Genomic DNA, 18,177 nt, shown 5'->3' with positions numbered 1-18,177 from the left:
AATGGGTTTCCAAATACCAAGTTGGACAGGGATCTCTTTAGTGACAAACAAAATGCAGAATGACACTGACTGTTAGGTGTAGCATATCTTGCAGTTCAGTACAATATATCGCAAAAATATATTTAAAAAGAAAAAAAAGAAAACAAAGCACACAAGCCCAGGTTATTCAAATATTCGGAGAAATTAAAATGCGAGTAATAATATAACGCACACATTACAAACATACCTGTTTGCGAAAATGCAGCGTTTTGTAGCTTCCTGCATAAAGGTGGTGTATATTTTTCCTGGGTGTGAGAGTGATGGAGCGGAATGCAGCAATCTATTGGTTGCTGGCTTTGTAAATTTAATTCAGTTTGGTCCAATAGCAAAGGGAGATAGAGTGGCTGGTATAGCTTGGGTCTCTCTCCCTCAATCTCTCTTTGCAGATCAGCCTCGCTGTCTGAAGGCAGACAGAAACCCTACAACTTGCAATTCCCCCGCAGTGAATTAATGAATTTCCTACAGGAATGTAGATAATATACAAGCAAAAAGCAGCCATTCTTCTCAGAAACAGTCTTGGGTGTAATTGCATTCTCTTGGACTGGGAGATTGTATTGGATTTTAGAGGACAAGAGACGGAGTTTTAGATTTTCGTTGCGATATTCGCTTTTTTGATCTGGAGTCCCGGGCTGTATAGAGAACGAGTTAGATGTAGCAGATACACTGAGGTGAGTTGCGAAATCTGATTTTGGCTTGCTTTCAGTGCTTTGGTTGAAGGTGCATTTGTAGAAAATTGTAACATTATCTTTTCCTTTGCTTAATGATGCTGAATTATTTATGTATCTTTATTTTTGCTTTAATCGTTGATGCAGACATTTTGCCCTGTTATGTGCGAGATGTTTATACAAAGTATAAAACCTGTCTTGTGTGTATAAACAAACACACAAGGAGGAAAAGCTTTTTTGTGCAAAACAGGGCACAGTTTGATTTTATAATTATATGTGTGTGTGTGTGTGTGTGTGTGTGTGTGTGTGTGTGTGTGTGTGTGTGTGTGTGTGTGTGTGCGCGCGCGCTAGAATGTCAATTGGAGTACCTGTGTCATGTAATTTTTTACTTGTCAGAATTCGGCATTTTAAATTAGTATCCCGTATATGTTTTTGACATGACCTACTACAGACATTTGAAATAAAATGCCAATCGTTAAGCATTCTGTTAGTGAATAATGTACGCGGGCTGCTGGGTGAACATTCTAGTTCAAAGCTGTGTAGACTGTATTATTTATTTATTTATTTATTTATTTATTTATTTATTTATTTATGTGTTTTTCTTATTTTTTACTCAGTCTGCAATGTGTCTTAGTATGTTTTGTACGAGGAGATTCTGATAAACCAACAGTTCGTATGTTACTCAATTCTTGCCAAAAAGAGAATTTGGGTATTTTTCTGTGAATACTTAAGGGTTTACCCAAACATGTAACGTGTTTGCGTTTTTCTGTAGCAACCGAGACTTATTCTGTTTTAAATTAAATACCACACATCGCAGTAATTATTTTGGTTTTACTGGTTGTGCACATTTTATTATTATTATTATTAGCAGTAGTCGCAGTGTTATTATTTCATTATTATCCTTTTTTTTTATTGCCCTAGTAAAATGAAGACAGTTATTCTTTGTAATAATCATATATATATATATATATATATATATATATATATATATATATATATATATATATATATATATATATATATATATATAATACTATTTTAAATATTTCCCTTCATGAAGAAATAGGTGTAGCTCTAACTGAAACACGTTCCAGGACAGTACACAATCTACAGATGCTTAAACTTGAGAGAGACATCACTTGTGCCATTTGTATTCCGTTTACATATTTCTGAGATCAAAACAACCTGCTTCAAGACTCAGCATGCTGTAACAAATGAAACACATCCCTGCACTGTGGATATACTGTAACAGTTACATGCAGTGTTCGGCATATTAATCAAGACTTTATTGCATTTACACGCCTCATCATAATCGGATATCTAGTTATAATATATAATACCGTACGTTTACTAATACTGTCTTCATGTGTATTTTGTTATTTAAGGGTCATGGAGTGGGCATACAGTAATACAGTAAAAAGATGGTTGCACTGCAATGACCAACAAAACAGGAGTGTTTCAGGTTGGCTCTGCAGCATGGTTAAATGAAATGTAGTCATGTAAAACAAAATGCAACGTATCCTAACGCTGTCTTTTTTTTCACATAAGCAACATATGGATCATTTAAAAACACATTACTGAAATGTATTCAACACCAGCAAGTTCACAATAGAGCCACAAGGTGGTAGTGTGCGCACCTATTTAAGCTACTGGTAAGATTTGTAAACTGGTTAAATTGTTGCGTTGCAGAACATTGGGCATTTTCTTCATGAAGAATGCAGGGTGAGGAATTACCTGTATAACCCAACACACAAGCAGTTGTTTTAATGGACTTTTAATTATGCATGAGTAATCCCTACCCACCCACATCACCATCCATAAAAAATTAATTAATAAAATAATAATAATAATAATAATAATAATAATAATAATAATAATAATAATAATAATAATAATAATAATTGGGAAAAGGCACATTTCATCAATCTATTTAAGATGACCAACTGCCAACTAATATGTAAACAGTAATCCATCTTGTGAATGCATTATAGCTGATGCACAATGTTCTCATTTTAACAGCTGGTGCAAGTTACAGAATTCTACTATATCCAGATATGAATATTGGTTATTTATAGGTGTAAGGTGGTATACTTCTGAGGTAACCATATACATGCTACATTGCAACACTACTTCATTCTCCTTATATTGTTTTAAGCAAAATTGGATATCTGTCTAAATTGTTCTGAGCAAATACTGTATGACCTACTTAGATTTAAAACAAAACAACAACAACAAAAAAATCTTAAATGGAATAGAAAGTTAGATGCATTAAAATAAACAAAAAGATCTTCATGTTGATTGGTTGTATGATTGGTGCTGAATTTTAATGCGGTCCACCTGGAAATCGTTATTTTGGAGTGCTATTACTATAACCAAACCCTGTTTGCAAACATAGATAATGTGCACATTGCTTTTTTGCAAGGGGATTATTTATTCAGAGCATCCGGGAGAATTCTACCTGGTTAAATAGCGGTATCCTATCCAGAGGTGGCTCTTTAAACAGAGTATGCCTCTTCCAGAACCATGTTGTAGGTTGGTCAGCTGACCTACATAACTGATCTACATAAAGGCATGGGTTATGGCGATTGAAGTGAGGTTTAAATTTTGAAATGGCAATACAATAATTGTGAATTTTAAAAGTGGTGACTTGAGGAGCAAGATGGGAAGTAGGGCTTGTTTTTCTGAGAATTATTCAGGGAACAGGCCATATTTTAATTGCTTGTGATTGGGACTAACAGTCTGTTGCCTTTTAATGAACAATGGCTACATTTAGAACGAAAATAGAGGTAGCATGCTATCATTGTTGCACTATTGTTCTTTAAAAAAAAAATAATAACTTGACCCTGTCCTTTTTTATTTTGACAAGGGTTTACAACAAACTTCCAAGTGCCACACCAGTGGGTGTCATTTTATGGTAATTAAGGAGGGGCTATGCTAATATTTCATATTACACGCATCAGAGGAATGTTCCAATTTTACTTACCTTATCCTTGCCATCAGGGTTTACAAAAGATGCAACTGGAGTGTTCTACTGGTCATCTCTGGGGTTTTTTTGTATCTCCAAGGATGGTTAAATGTAATTATCTGTTAAGATACCCACGTAGCACAAAAGGCATTCCTTAATGTGCTGTGCTAAAGTTGGGCCAACATGCTACCACTACTACTAATTAAATAATTTTTTTTTTTTTAAATTACAGTAATATGACCAATCTTTAATTTGTCCCTTGAATTTTATACATTTTGACCCATGGAACGATGTTAATTGTACCAAACTGTCACTGGCCAAGTCCTTCTGTTCAGCCCCAACCACCCAACCACCATCAACGTGCATTACCAAAATGTAGAAAACTATAGTACGATGACGGTATGATGACTTCAGAATTCTAGAAAAATAATTTGTCTGTGGAAATTTTAAAGTAGTAAACTCCATTACACCATGCTGGGGCTTAAGCTGAGCCGTGCAGCAGAGAACAGTGCCCCATACTGAGCCAGCAACACACGCCACTAACTGAAACACCTGATTTTCCTTGGAACCCTGCATCTAAGTACTAAGCAGGCTCAGCCATTATTATCTTTTGATATGTGATTAGAACTGTGCACTCCCTATTCCACCGTTTGTACTTTGATATCTACAGTGCTCTACAATGCCTACACGAAAGGTTGACAACCATCACATGTGGACCTTTTAAGTATTTTTTTCTATCTGTTATTTTGAGTGTTGTATCTATAGACTGGCACTGGTTGTTTTAATGCAGTTACTGTTCATACTGATTGCATACAATACATCCTTTATGTTTAAGTTATGACCACACTGGATAAAAAACTACAAGTCAGCCAAGAAGAGTCTCACATGTTACTGTAGCTGTTCGATGGTAATAACATACACTGCATTACGGTGCACCTGGCTGGTAGAAATGCATTCCAGCTCAATTTAAAAAGCAGTGCACTTTGTCTATCAAATCTATCTTGCAACTTTTACACAAATGCAGCTAAACACTATCATGGGACTGAATTCTATAGGGACCTGATGTTACGTTCCGCACTTATTGCAGACCAGACAGGTAGTTTAAAGAATAGTAGACAGCAAAGCACAAACAAACTGGTTCTAGGCCACATGGATCAATGTTATTCTCTATTTCAGATTGCAGCTATTCTTATGTCACAGATCAGCTCAGGTGCACTCAAGCAATGTTTGTAAAGCATTTATGCTCTGAGCCATTTCAATCCCCACATCTGACAGGGTTATGTACTCAATCCAGACACCTTATAATAGACGTTTGAATGTTTGCTTTAATTCCCCCAGACCATAATCACCCAAACTGACTGACATTCTCAATGCTGAAAATAAATTGTTTAGTAGTTCTGTATAATCTATAACATACTTACTTTTCTAAATTGATACGTTATTGATGCATCCCATATTAATATGTGTAAGAAAAAGTATACCGTAAAATTAAAACACTTTGTATCAGTAACAATGACGGTCTCTTTTAACACCCATAACGCATCCAACTTTAAGACCATACTAGTATTATTATTTTATTTCTTAGCAGACACCCTTATCCAGGGCGACTTACAATTGTTACAAGATATCACATTATTTTTACATACAATTACATTATTTTTGACACATTATTTTTTACATACAATTACCCATTTATACAGTTGGGTTTTTACTGGAGCAATCTAGGTAAAGTACCTTGCTCAAGGGTACAGCAGCAGTGTCCTCCACCTGGGATTAAACCCACGACCCACCGGTCAAGAGTCCAGAGCCCTAACCACTACTCCACACTGCAGATTAATGGTCTTAATATTAAAGACCATTAATCTTCAAAAGCTTTAAAAGGAGTGCAATGTTCTAGGTTAGAGGTCACCTTGTAAATTCATAAGGACTGACATTGAGAACATGACTACAGTCTGACAATTCACCCATAGTTATAGGATTCAGAGACTGGTTATAAGTGCCCAGAAGGACCTGTCCTGTCTATGTGACAGACTTCGCTAATATCTCTGCCCATGATCAACCCAGCCTATTTTTTTGATACTTGCACTGTGACACAATTCCATGAAAGGTTGCATCAAGGACACTAGGAATTAAAGAATGATGCGGTGGTAACAGTCATGGTTTATTTATACTTATAACTGAACATTTGCAATAAACTAAGCAATTAAGGGTACAGCAGCAGTGTCCCCCATTTGGGATTGAACCCACGACCCTCCGGTCAAGAGTTCAGAGCCTTTAACCACTACTCCACAATATGTGTGTGTGTGTGTATATATATATTCCCTTCAACACGATGTCCCAACACTACAGGATCATTCATAAATGGTTCCAACTAGGAGCATTTTCATAATCACTGCTGTAAATCCAAGTCTATTCAACAATAAATGAAAGTCTGTGATATCATTATTCAAATATATACATAATTAAACAATATTCTTCACAGCAGTGAGATCATTGATTGGATTAGATGGATTGCCTTCAAAAATACCCAAATTCTGGCATAAATCAAACTTCTGAGCAAACTGTTTTATTAATGAGGTATTGAGTGAGATACAGTTTCTTTATTCCAGTTTATGTTTCAAAACTTTTAAAAAGAAAATTAGAATTGTGCCACATAGCACAAAAGGCATACTTACAAAATAAAGAAAGTAGTTTATAAGGCTTTGTCTGACCTGCCTGGCATCTGCTAGTTCAGTATCTTATTCCCTCAAACCCTCTGTACTTTATTTTGTTGCAAATCGTGAGAGACAGGGAAATGGAAGAATTCTCCTGCCCGCTTTACTAAAGCTGCAGGTACATCTCGCACTTCACTGCCGACTGGCTCATGACAGCAGTATACTGTAAAACTATAAATATTTGCAAGCCTTTTATTATGTGTTTTTCGCGTATAAAAAAAAAATGCAAACATTTTTGGCACAAAATCAAATTTCACTAACAATACATACTTTGTGTATTGCAACAGGTAGCCAACATTTCTGGAGCAAAATAGGTTTTATGATTCGCCAAATATTTTGGTTGCAAATATTTATGGCTTTACAGTAACCCAAAGTATGTTGGAACGAGCCAGTGGCAGAAAATGTTAGTGCAGTGGATACCCTTAGTGCTGCAGGCAAACAGTGTGCTCTCTGTCTTCTTCAAGGTCAGTCTGAAGCAGTTGGCAGATGTCAGTGATTGTGTGTGTGGAGGCAAAATTGCTGCATACATTCAGACAGAATCAGAAAAGATAGATGACTTCTAAATATTTGAGGAAGTCTCCTCCTCCTCCTCTCTCTTTTTCTGGCCATGTAGAAATCGAGTGCAGACTCCATATTTATTTTATTTCTTTTTTTCTCTCTCTATTTTCTGTACCTGCTTCCCTGGTAGTTTCACCGGTATTTCACTGAGTATCGGTAAAATGTGTATAGAGAGTGATTTTTTTTGAGAGAGAGTGATTTATAGCAGGCTCGATGAGTGCTATTTACTTGAAGTCGAAAAAGTGGATAGGAAAGCAAGTCTCAGTCTCATGATCGGGAACCTTGGTGACTGAAGGCTGGTCGGATGACCCCCGAGACCTGGAAAACATAAAGTGTTAGTCCCCTACTCACAGGAGAGCCACGGCGGCGGCTTGGATGCGGATGCAAACCCGCAGTGGGGAGGAGAATGGCCCCGACTCGACGGGGCCGAACGTACTTGTGATGAATTCCTTGAAGGAAGAAAATAAGATAAAGAGAGATAAAGAGAGTATGGACCCCCGGCTCCCTGCTAGAAAGTCCCACACCTGTAAGGGGAAAGAAGACTGCTCCCTGCACAACACTATAGAATAGAAGACAAAGAGGACATAGCAAGACAACCTAGAAGAAAGCCATCCACGCAGCAGAGAGGAAAAATGCAGGTGGAAACCTCTGGTAGTCCCAGCAGAGGGGGTTGAACTTATTCGGTGCTGGGTGCAGAATTGGGAGTATGAATTCCATGCTGTTCTGTATGATGAGTTGGTTGCTGGAGCCAGAGCTGCTGTCACGTAGCCCTGAGCAGAGAGAAGTGAACTGGAACTGGATTAATTTATTCCATGATGAGGTGATGGAAGGGAGGTTGCAGAGGGAGAGGTGATGATGCTGGCATGATCTGGTGGAATTTGGAGATCTGCAAACGCGACAGCATTATTAGAGGAACCGGGCACATGCCTGGCTTGAATTAAGAAATTGTCTGACACAGATAGGCATATGAGCCTTCACAGTAATTTCATGATGAATGGTACTGAAGATCGGCCTTTATTGATTATTTGGACTGAGGCTGAATTGTCACTGTAGAACAGAATTGATTTTCTAGACTATGCTTTGCCCCAAATGAAAGCAGCAGCAACTATTGGGTGTAATTCCAATAATGCAGTTGATTTCTGTTCCGGTGATTAGAATTGTTATTTCAGGGGGCCATTGGCTGAAAAATCATTGATTGGCCAGGATTGCCCCATAGCCTAGATGAGAAGTGTCCATGAACAGAGCGAGATCTGCAGCCGCTATGTAATCCTCGTGGAACATAGATAGCACATTCCAGTGCTGCAGTAGAGTTGTCCACATTTTTTATGTTCTTTCTTGCTTCCAGTCTGGTGACTGGAGATGTTGTGATGGAGGTTGGCAAGGTCAGCTGAGGCTGCGGGCTGCGAGGCTGCAGCTCTCCTGATGGATGGAGTTGCTTAGAAGGCAGAGCTTCCATCGAAAACTGCTGCAGGATGTGCGGCTGAGTTGTTGGACAATGCTGCTTCAAAGGCTTGGAGCCTGATGTGAATGCTGAGGCTAGCTGGGAGCCTGATGTGAATGCTGAGGCTAGCTGGATCCTGACGTGAATGCTAGCTGGGAGCCTGACTTGAATGCTGAGGCTAGCTGGAGCCTGATGTGAATGCTAAGGCTAGCTGGGAGCCTGATGTGAATGCTAAGGCTAGCTGGGAGCCTGATGTGAATGCTAAGGCTAGCTGGGAGACTGATGTGAATGGTAAGGCTAGCTGTAGCCTGACGTGAATGCTGAGGCTAGCTGGTAACCTGACGTGCATGAAGATTTTGGAAGCTGTCCTTTGCGTGGCTGTGCTGGTAGGAGGGGCTGCTTTGAAGGCTGAGGCATAGCGGTTAGGTGAACATCAGCTGGATGCTGCTGGATTTGGCATGATTGTGCCAGCTGGGCTATGACTGGCCACGAGAGTTGATGGCAGAATCTTGAAGCAGGTGCCGGATTTTCGTCCCAGCTGGTTGGCATTCAGTAGCTTGATCAACAGACATACATTTTGCTACATCCATCTGAACAGTAGGAGAGTCCTTTACACTGACACCATCCAATGCATATTTATCTATGAGATGCAGTATTTTTTAAATAGCGAGAAATGCAATTAAAATAATTTAGATAGCAGAGTAAATGACAGGTATTGCATGATTCAATTAAAGGATTACAAGATTTGTCATTGATATTGAGAGGGTAAGATCTAAGAAAACCATAAGTGTGATTGCTACTAATAAAATTCCAGTTATATTTAAAGTTAAACAGCGAAATATAGCAACAGATTGAAAACAGATATAATGGCAAGGTACTGTATAGCAATAGAATTGAAAACACTTAGCTTTGATCAGCAGCTGGTTACCAAGGAGCTGGCGCTGGAGCGCATGACGTCACCGAGACACAAGCAGGAGCGCAGGCTCTGATGTAGCAGGACGAGCTGTTTTTTAGAGCGTCAAGCCTGATGTTGATGGCTGAGGCAGCCTCGACCAGCGGCTGCAGTTAGCCCTTGATGTCAGCGAATATCTCTGCATGTAGGCTTGCAGGCTGGGTGGAGGCATCCTCAGAGATGAGCGGGTCATCATACAGTGCTTGGAGGCGAAGGGCTGGGCTGGGGCTTGCAAGGCAGACTCTGCAGCACTGGGGCGCTGAAGCGAGTGGTCCGGACAGCTGGAGTAGATCGGCCGGGCCGAGAGAGCTTTGCATAGAATGTCGCTTCGCATCAGGAACATTGCACTCCTGTCAGACCCGGCTAGGATTGTCATGTCCTTGTCAAACAGCGCTTTTAAGAGCTTGCTTGTAGGCCAATCCTTGTAAAACTTTTTGTGCACAAGCTTTTACTTAACTGCAGTGATATTTCATGGGAATGTGAAGGGCTGTCGTCCAAGTCAGGTGGAAGGGAAGCCTCAATCGGCGACTCCATATCCGAGCAAACAAGCAAGAGGGGTAATCCGAAAGAATGGTCCGAAGTCCGTAAGCAAGAGAGATTTGAAGAGCGAGAGTCGTAAGCCAGAACCAATAAAGCGAAACTGTCAAACCATGCACCTAGTTAGTCTCCTCACACTAGTACTAGGCTGTTACACTTTATATAGTTGCGCTCTCCCTTTCCAAGTCGACAGACACGCTCCCTATAGTTTTTTTAAAACTATACCGATACTGCATTCATTATTGATTCCTTATAGCAATATAAAGCATCTCCAAACACAAACACAATATTGTATTTATTATATAGATTTAACTTCCAGAAATGTGGTTGACAGATAAGTAAATTGGTAGGTTAAGTGCCACAGCCATTGTAATGTGCTTGTGACCATAAGGATTTCGTTGTGGAAGTCAGCAAAGGAAATAAGGTACAACTTAAGTGTGCAAGTACTGTTGAGTTATTACTATACATGTTTTGACAGAAAAAAACGGCCAAGCGTTTTGGAAAGTAACAGAAAAGAATAATTTCATACAGTATATAAAAAGCGAAAACCCTGGTTAAAAAAAAACAACGATTTACATAAAACTTGAAAATAGCTAAAAATAAGCACAGAAAAGATGAATTAATAAAAACCGAAAAACAGAATCCCTAAATATACAGTATAGTACCACACAGAGATACTATACATACTGTAGGTTGATGTTATATAAATCAATACCAGAAGATGAGAGCAAGTTAAAAGCTCTTCTGTCCAGAATAATTATGACAACTCTGTTAATGGAGGTGCATGCTAATAAATGACTGCAATCATTATTTTAATGGCTGAAATACCAAGAGGTCCAGGCGTGAGAAAATGATGTCCTAGATTAAAGAAGCCCATTTTCTTTTTCTTCACATATGCTGTTAAATGTACAGATTCAAACCCTGCAGTACATTTCCAGAATTTAATATTGAATGGTAGCACAGATAGTGGCAGTAAAGAACAATAATCTGATTCAGGAATAAACACAAATGCATATAATATCAGCATTCTTAAAAAGTCCAAGTTATGCTTAACATTGATTTTGAATGTTAGGTACTTGCTGCTTTTGTGTAAATGTGTTGTCTTTTAGGCATTCATATTTTATATAAAAATCCTGAAGCGTGGTGTTGAAAAGCATGAAAAATGTATACTTTTATGTGTGGCTGACTGTCACAAAGACGGCCGGAGTGGGTGGCGTCAGACCGGATGCAGGAAATAAATAAACAGAGAGATGTGGTTTGGTATAAGCTGGGCGCGTGATCGCGCTCAGCATTTAATAAACAGAAAATAAAAGGTTTTAAACACAACAAAAACACAGGACACGGCACTACACGCCAAAATAAAAAGACAAACAAAACGGACTACACAGACAAACAAACACGGTGAGCAGATTTCACTACTATTCACTTTTACGATACACAGTTACCTCCGTCTCCAATCCCGTTCTCCACTCACCGAACACCTAAACCTGAGTGCAAGAAATGTGCGTCTATATATACTATTGTGCTGGGATTCAATTACTAATTAATTATTCACTTGAATCCCAGCACGTGAATTAATTCTGTGCAACCCCGTGCTCACATATTACATTTAACCAGCACGTGAAGTGATTTGTGCTCTCCTCGTGCCTAAATACAAATCTACACTTTAAATACATGTGAAACACAGACCCGTTTATATCCCGTGTACCAATCTATACACCAACATTTACACACGCAACATACAACACATAACACAAATGCACAAAGGGGCGGGGTGCTTTGCCACATATACCCCCCCTTGTGCGCAGCACACATGGCCTCAACGGCCACCTCCCCCCTTAAAAATCCAGCAGTCCAGGACAAAGTCTCGGGCTGGGAAGGGAGGCTTCAGTGGGCCCATGGCTGGCCATGCTGTCAGCACCCCTGCCGGTAGTGGCACGGCTGACAGCCTGTTGGTCCCGTCCTGCAGCGAAAAAGCTGCGGGGGCAGGTGGTCCCCCGACCTCCCCCTTCTTCGTAGCCGGCAGCTCCCTCCTGTGGGGCTCCGGCCACAAGAACTCCCGCAGCGAAACTGCTGCTGGGGAAAGTGGTCTCCAGACCTCGTCCCCCTTCTTTGTAGCCGGTAGCTCCCTTTGGTGGGGCTCCGACCACAGTACTGCCGGCAGCGAAGAAGCTGCAGTGGGAGCAGGTCTCCGGACCTCCCCCACGATCTCCGGCAGCGAAACTGCTGCAGTGGGAGCAGGTCTCCGGACCTCCCCCACGATCTCCGGCAGCGAAACTGCTGCAGTGGGAGCAGGTCTCCGGACCTCCCCCACGATCTCCGGCAGCGAAACTGCTGCAGTGGGAGCAGGTCTCCTGACCTCCCCCACTTTCTTCGTGGCCGACAGCTCCCCTTGGTGGGGTTCCGGCCACAGTACTTCCTGCTGCGATGCGGAGCAACTAACAGCCCCAGGCGATGCGGCACGGCTGGCAGCCCCAGGCGAGGGTGAAGCGTGGCAGGGAGTCAGGACCAGCCGGGATGCGGGTGTTGGCCCTCTTCTCGGCCTCTGCGACCAGGCGATTCTTACCCATGCTTCCCTCAGCAGCCTATGCAAGGGCTGCGGAGGGCCGCCAGCTTCACGCCCTGGTCTTTCTGGTGAAGGGAGAGGCAGCTCCTGCTTCTCTCCCCCTGATGGTGATGGAGGCAGAGGCAGCTCCCGCTCCTCTCCTCGTGATGGTGGGGAAAGTGATACCAGCAGGCATTCATCCTCTGCTGGTGGGGGAAGTGATACCAGCGGGCATTCATCCTCTGCTGGTGGGGGAAGTGATACCAGCAGGCATTCACCCTCTGCTGGTCGACAGGGATCCAGCAGGCATTCACCCTCTGCTGGTGGACATGGCGGAGGCAGAGGCAGCTCCTGCTGCTCTGCTCCTGCCGGTGGAGGTGGCGGAGGCAGAGGCAGCTCCTGCTGCTCTGCTCCTGCCGGTGGAGGTGGCGGAGGCAGAGACAGCTCCGGCTGCTCTGCTCCTGCCGGTGAAGGTGGGAGCAGCGTGTAGTCTCCTGGCGACGGAGGTGGGAGCAGCATGTCGTCTCCCCCTTTTTCAGGGGACTGGTGCTGCTCTGCCTCTCTTGCAGGGGACTGGTGCGGCTCTGCCTCGGAAGGGGAAACCAGCAGGCATTCTTCCTCTGCTGGTGGAGGTGGGACCAGCAGGCATTCTCCCTCTGCTGGCAGCTTGGTTCCTAGGGTTATGGAAGCCCTGACTTTCCTCTCTTTGGGCTGTGGACGCACCGACTCCTCCCTTTTGGGCTGTGGACGCACCGACTCCTCCCTTTTGGGCTGTGGACGCACCGACTCCCCCCTCTTGGGCTGTGGACGTTCGGGCTCCCCCCACTCAGGCGTAGGACGTTCGGGCTCCTCCCACTCAGGCGTAGGACGTTCGGGCTCCTCCCACTCGGGCGTAGGACGTTCGGGCTCCTCCCACTCGGGCGTAGGACGCTCGGGCTCCTCCCACTCGGGCGTAGGACGCTCGGGCTCCTCCCACTCGGGCGTAGGACGCTCAGGCTCCTCCCACTTGGGCTGTGGACGCTCAGGCTCCTCCCACTTGGGCTGTGGACGCTCAGGCTCCTCCCACTTGGGCTGTGGACGCTCAGGCTCCTCCCACTTGGGCTGTGGACGCTCAGGCTCCTCCCACTTGGGCTGTGGACGCTCAGGCTCCTCCTCATAACTGCGGAAGGGACAGTTGGCGAACAGATGATCCTGGTCGCAGAGGAGGCACCCCGGAGTTGGCTTGTTAGATCGCCGTGGATGTCTGGCCCTTAGGCGGCACTCCTCCTCCCTGTCCTTCACCTCTTTATCCTCCTTCCATCCCATTTTATTTATTTATATATATATATATATTTTTTTTTTTGTAATCCAACACTTTTTTTTCCAAAACATGCGGTTCCTGCTCTGGCCTGAGTCCTGGAGGCGCTGTCGATCCCACGCAGGACACCACGTGTCACAAAGACGGCCGGAGTGGGTGGCGTCAGACCGGATGCAGGAAATAAATAAACAGAGAGATGTGGTTTGGTATAAGCTGGGCGCGTGATCGCGCTCAGCATTTAATAAACAGAAAATAAAAGGTTTTAAACACAACAAAAACACAGGACACGGCACTACACGCCAAAATAAAAAGACAAACAAAACGGACTACACAGACAAACAAACACGGTGAGCAGATTTCACTACTATTCACTTTTACGATACACAGTTACCTCCGTCTCCAATCCCGTTCTCCACTCACCGAACACCTAAACCTGAGTGCAAGAAATGTGCGTCTATATATACTATTGTGCTGGGATTCAATTACTAATTAATTATTCACTTGAATCCCAGCACGTGAATTAATTCTGTGCAACGCCGTGCTCACATATTACATTTAACCAGCACGTGAAGTGATTTGTGCTCTCCTCGTGCCTAAATACAAATCTACACTTTAAATACACGTGAAACACAGACCCGTTTATATCCCGTGTACCAATCTATACACCAACATTTACACACGCAACATACAACACATAACACAAATGCACACAGGGGCGGGGTGCTTTGCCACACTGACATACAATTAAATGAACATATAAGTTAATATGTTGTGTATAAACAATAGAACTCAAGCAACTACATTAAGTGGGCATTTTTAAGGATAACAAAATGTAACATTGATAACATTGAATCCTAGAAAGTACAAAGGATGACTACAAATCTGTTAAACGTGTGGCTAACCTACTTAATATCAGATCTGTATAAGCTAGTACCATCATATCGTGTCATTTTCTCAAGTAACTGTTTATTAAAATGATCTTCATTTACTGTGACATTATAGGGTTAAGAAGTAAATTATACTTTCCGGAAAACACAGTAATTAGGTTTGCTGAAGCAGCACCAAACTGTTTCTGAGAAACTGCAATTGATCAGATTAAATGAGCAAATGGTCCCATTGGTGCAAAGCAAGGAGATATTACTGTTCAGAAGAAATGTGTTTCATAAGACTGAAATGTAAACAACTTCAGTAAGAAACCTTGTTAATCCCTCAGTCCAAGGTTTCTCAACCTTTTTTGAATCACGCCCACTGTAGCATTTTTTTTTTTTACTTGCAATCCCTCACCCAACCCTGCCACAATAGCGAGGATGATAAATCACACAATCACAGTGAATTGTTAACCAACATTTCAGCACATCTTATCCTGTGTACAGATGTCATCCCTTGCATAGAACGCCACACCTGATTCCAATGTTCAAACATCAAAACAAAACACACATACCCCGTACTGTTTCTAAAATGGATTATCCAATTAAGTTCACTCTTTCTTAACATTTTCCGAAGAAAATATTACCGAATTGCCACACATTTTTAGAGACCTACGTTTCTCCAGATGTACTTTTGTTTTTAATAATGTCATTAGCTAACACATTGCCACTGACGACACACTGCAGTGCCAACTAAGGTACATTCAATTTCCAAGTAAGTTCTTCATATTTCCGAACTTTTTGTTTTTTAGACAATTGCACAATTGTTTTTTTACACACACCACAAACTGATCCATTTTATGTACTGAAGAGTACAATGCGGCGCGAACAGAATTATCACTGATTCGTAAATACAAATTGGGACTCTGCTTTATTAAGTGCAGTTTTCCAGACTAATCAGTATCATAGGTAAAAAAAAAAAAAAAAAAAACATTTCCTAAAATTTGCTAAAATTCACATTTAGACTTTTTTTATGTTTTATTATTGAGAACCGCTGCCTAAGTCCATTAGCTACCCAAATATCAATAGAAATGACAATATATGTTCTGAAGTAAGCTTTTTATCATACAGTACTTGTATAGATAACCACATTGCCTTCACTTGTGTCTGTCTGTCTGTTTTCTATTAGAAATGTACCCATGAGTACTGCTTAATTGGATTGGTAATACAAATCAATATATCCTTTAATAATATTACCTTGTAAAAAACAAAATCAATAGATACTGACATTACAAAGTCTCACAGCAAAATACAAAGTGAGCATAACTTACATTACAGGTACACTAGGACTATTCCAAATCTAGCATTTAGTTATAAAATGGTGTATCACTTATGTTTTGGAACATTCTTAATCTGTTTGGTTCTAATGGTATTATCATTTAATGCTGAAGACTTTGCAAATGGAATTGCCTAAAAACAAAACTCCATCAAAGTAGGGTTCCACATTTACAACTAAACTAAACTGTAATGTTTACATATATTAATTGATTCTAGAAGAAGCCACACAATCTAGTGACCATGTCATGAGTTAACTGTACGTTTCTAAAAAAAACACAATGCACTACAATGAACCAGTGATAAAGCAAATTAATAGCATGCGTAAGCAATAAGGCATGACAGTGTGTGTGTGATATACTCTAATATCGTGGTGGTATCACACATCCTGAAGTGCCTTATTGCATTTATAAAATGAGCTAACTAAATTGAAAAAAAAGGAAAACCTTTTTTTAATTAACAGTCATTTTTATTAAATATCCTTCCATCTATAATGAGTCTGCCTTTAAATCCCGCAGACTGTTCCTCACAAGACCTGCAACAATATCAGGTGCTGTTATTTATTTATTTATTTATTTATTTATTTAATTTTAATCGTCGTTTGTTATCCAGGGTGACAGGAGGTATCCATGCAAGATTTGTACTACCACTGCACAGTTGCGAGAAAGATGTTAATTGCATTATGGAATCCCCGTTACTTATCAAACTGAGTTTACGACTTGACAACATGGAAAACTACTGGGCCAGTGTTAGGAAACAATTTAAAACAATGCAGGGCACATCAGAAGAGATGATGCCACCGTATCTGGACAAATTTATGTGGAGAGAAAGGTACGGCAAGATGTGTCGAGATGTGTTTATAAATCTTCTGCATTAGATCATACAGCTGCGCAGGCCAGAAGATGCAACCGACCAGAGGACAAGGGCAGCAGAAATATCCATTTAACCACCAAAGTCTCTTTTAAGAGCGACCCAAATCTTTTTAAAAAAGCTGAAAGTGTAAGATTTTTTAACTATTTATTTTCAGAATGGGACAGGGACACGCTGTAGTTCAGGGAGAAGCAGCAGAGCAATCAGAATGGCGAGTTTTGAATTGATTTGAATTTTTATTTCACTACTTTAATGAGTCATTGGTGTCTCATGTACACTTCCCAAAAGCTCAACATTTACATACTTTTTTTTTTTTTAAAGGCTAGTGATGCATGGATATCTTTTTGAAAAGAAATGCCAACCCATGGTGATTTGCTGTAATATCAACACCCCTGTGTGCTGTTTTGACCAATCAGGATAGAGTATTTAAAAAAAGAAAACAATTATAATGGATGATATATATACAGTACTGTGCAAAAGTTTTAGGCAGGTGTGAAAAAATGCTGTAAAGTAAGAATGCTTTCAAAAATAGACATGTTAATAGATTATATTTATCAATTAACTAAATGCAAAAAAACAGCATCAATTATTCTAGGTACACTTGCACAAAGTCAGGGATTTTGTAGGCATATAGTCAGGTGTATGATTAAACAATTATACCAAACAGGTGCTAATGATCATCAATTCAATATGTAGGTTGAAACACAATCATTAACTGAAACAGAAACAGCTGTGTAGGAGGAATAAAACTGGGTGAGGAACAGCCAAACTCAGCTAACAAGGTGAGGTTGCTGAAGACAGTTTACTGTCAAAAGTCATACACCATGGCAAGACTGAGCACAGCAACAAGACACAAGGTAGTTATACTGCATCAGCAAGGTCTCTCCCAGGCAGAAATTTCAAGGCAGACAGGGGTTTCCAGATGTGCTGTCTAAGCTCTTTTGAAGAAGCACAAAGAAACGGGCAACGTTGAGGACCGTAGACGCAGTGGTTGGCCAAGGAAACTTACGGCAGCAGATGAAAGACACATCATGCTTACTTCCCTTCGCAATCGGAAGATGTCCAGCAGTGCCATCAGTTCAGAATTGGCAGAAAACAGTGGGACCCTGGTACACCCATCTACTGTCCGGAGAAGTCTGGTCAGAAGTGGCCTTCATGGAAGACTTGCGGCCAAAAAGCCATACCTCCGACGTGGAAACAAGGCCAAGTGACTCAACTATCCACGAAAACACAGGAACTGGGGTGCAGAAAAATGGCAGCAGGTGCTCTGGACTAATGAGTCAAAATTTGAAATATTTGGCTGTAGCAGAAGGCAGTTTGTTCGCCGAAGGGCTGGAGAGCTGTACATGAATGAGTGTCTGCAGGCAACAGTGAAGCATGGTGGAGGTTCCTT

At 41.4% G+C, this 18,177-nt stretch overlaps 1 protein-coding gene across 2 annotated transcripts in view; it reads left to right on the top strand.

The window, feature by feature from the left end:
- Nucleotides 1-406: 406 nt before the first annotated feature.
- LOC117406182 (neuroligin-4, X-linked-like) overlaps nt 407-18,177 on the top strand; it is a 69,836-nt gene continuing 52,065 nt past the window's right edge. Inside the window, exon 1 of one of the 2 annotated variants that reach the window (XM_059030028.1) lies at nt 407-707. The gene's annotated coding sequence lies outside the window, so the exon portion shown is untranslated. The remainder of the gene's footprint in view (nt 708-18,177) is intronic. The other variant, XM_059030029.1, reaches the window with a different exon arrangement.

Source organism: Acipenser ruthenus, chromosome 9, assembly GCF_902713425.1.
Source record: "Acipenser ruthenus chromosome 9, fAciRut3.2 maternal haplotype, whole genome shotgun sequence".
NCBI lineage: Eukaryota > Metazoa > Chordata > Actinopteri > Acipenseriformes > Acipenseridae > Acipenser > Acipenser ruthenus.
Note: the sequence above shows the minus strand (reverse complement) of the source record. Positions and strands in the feature narration are given on the sequence as shown.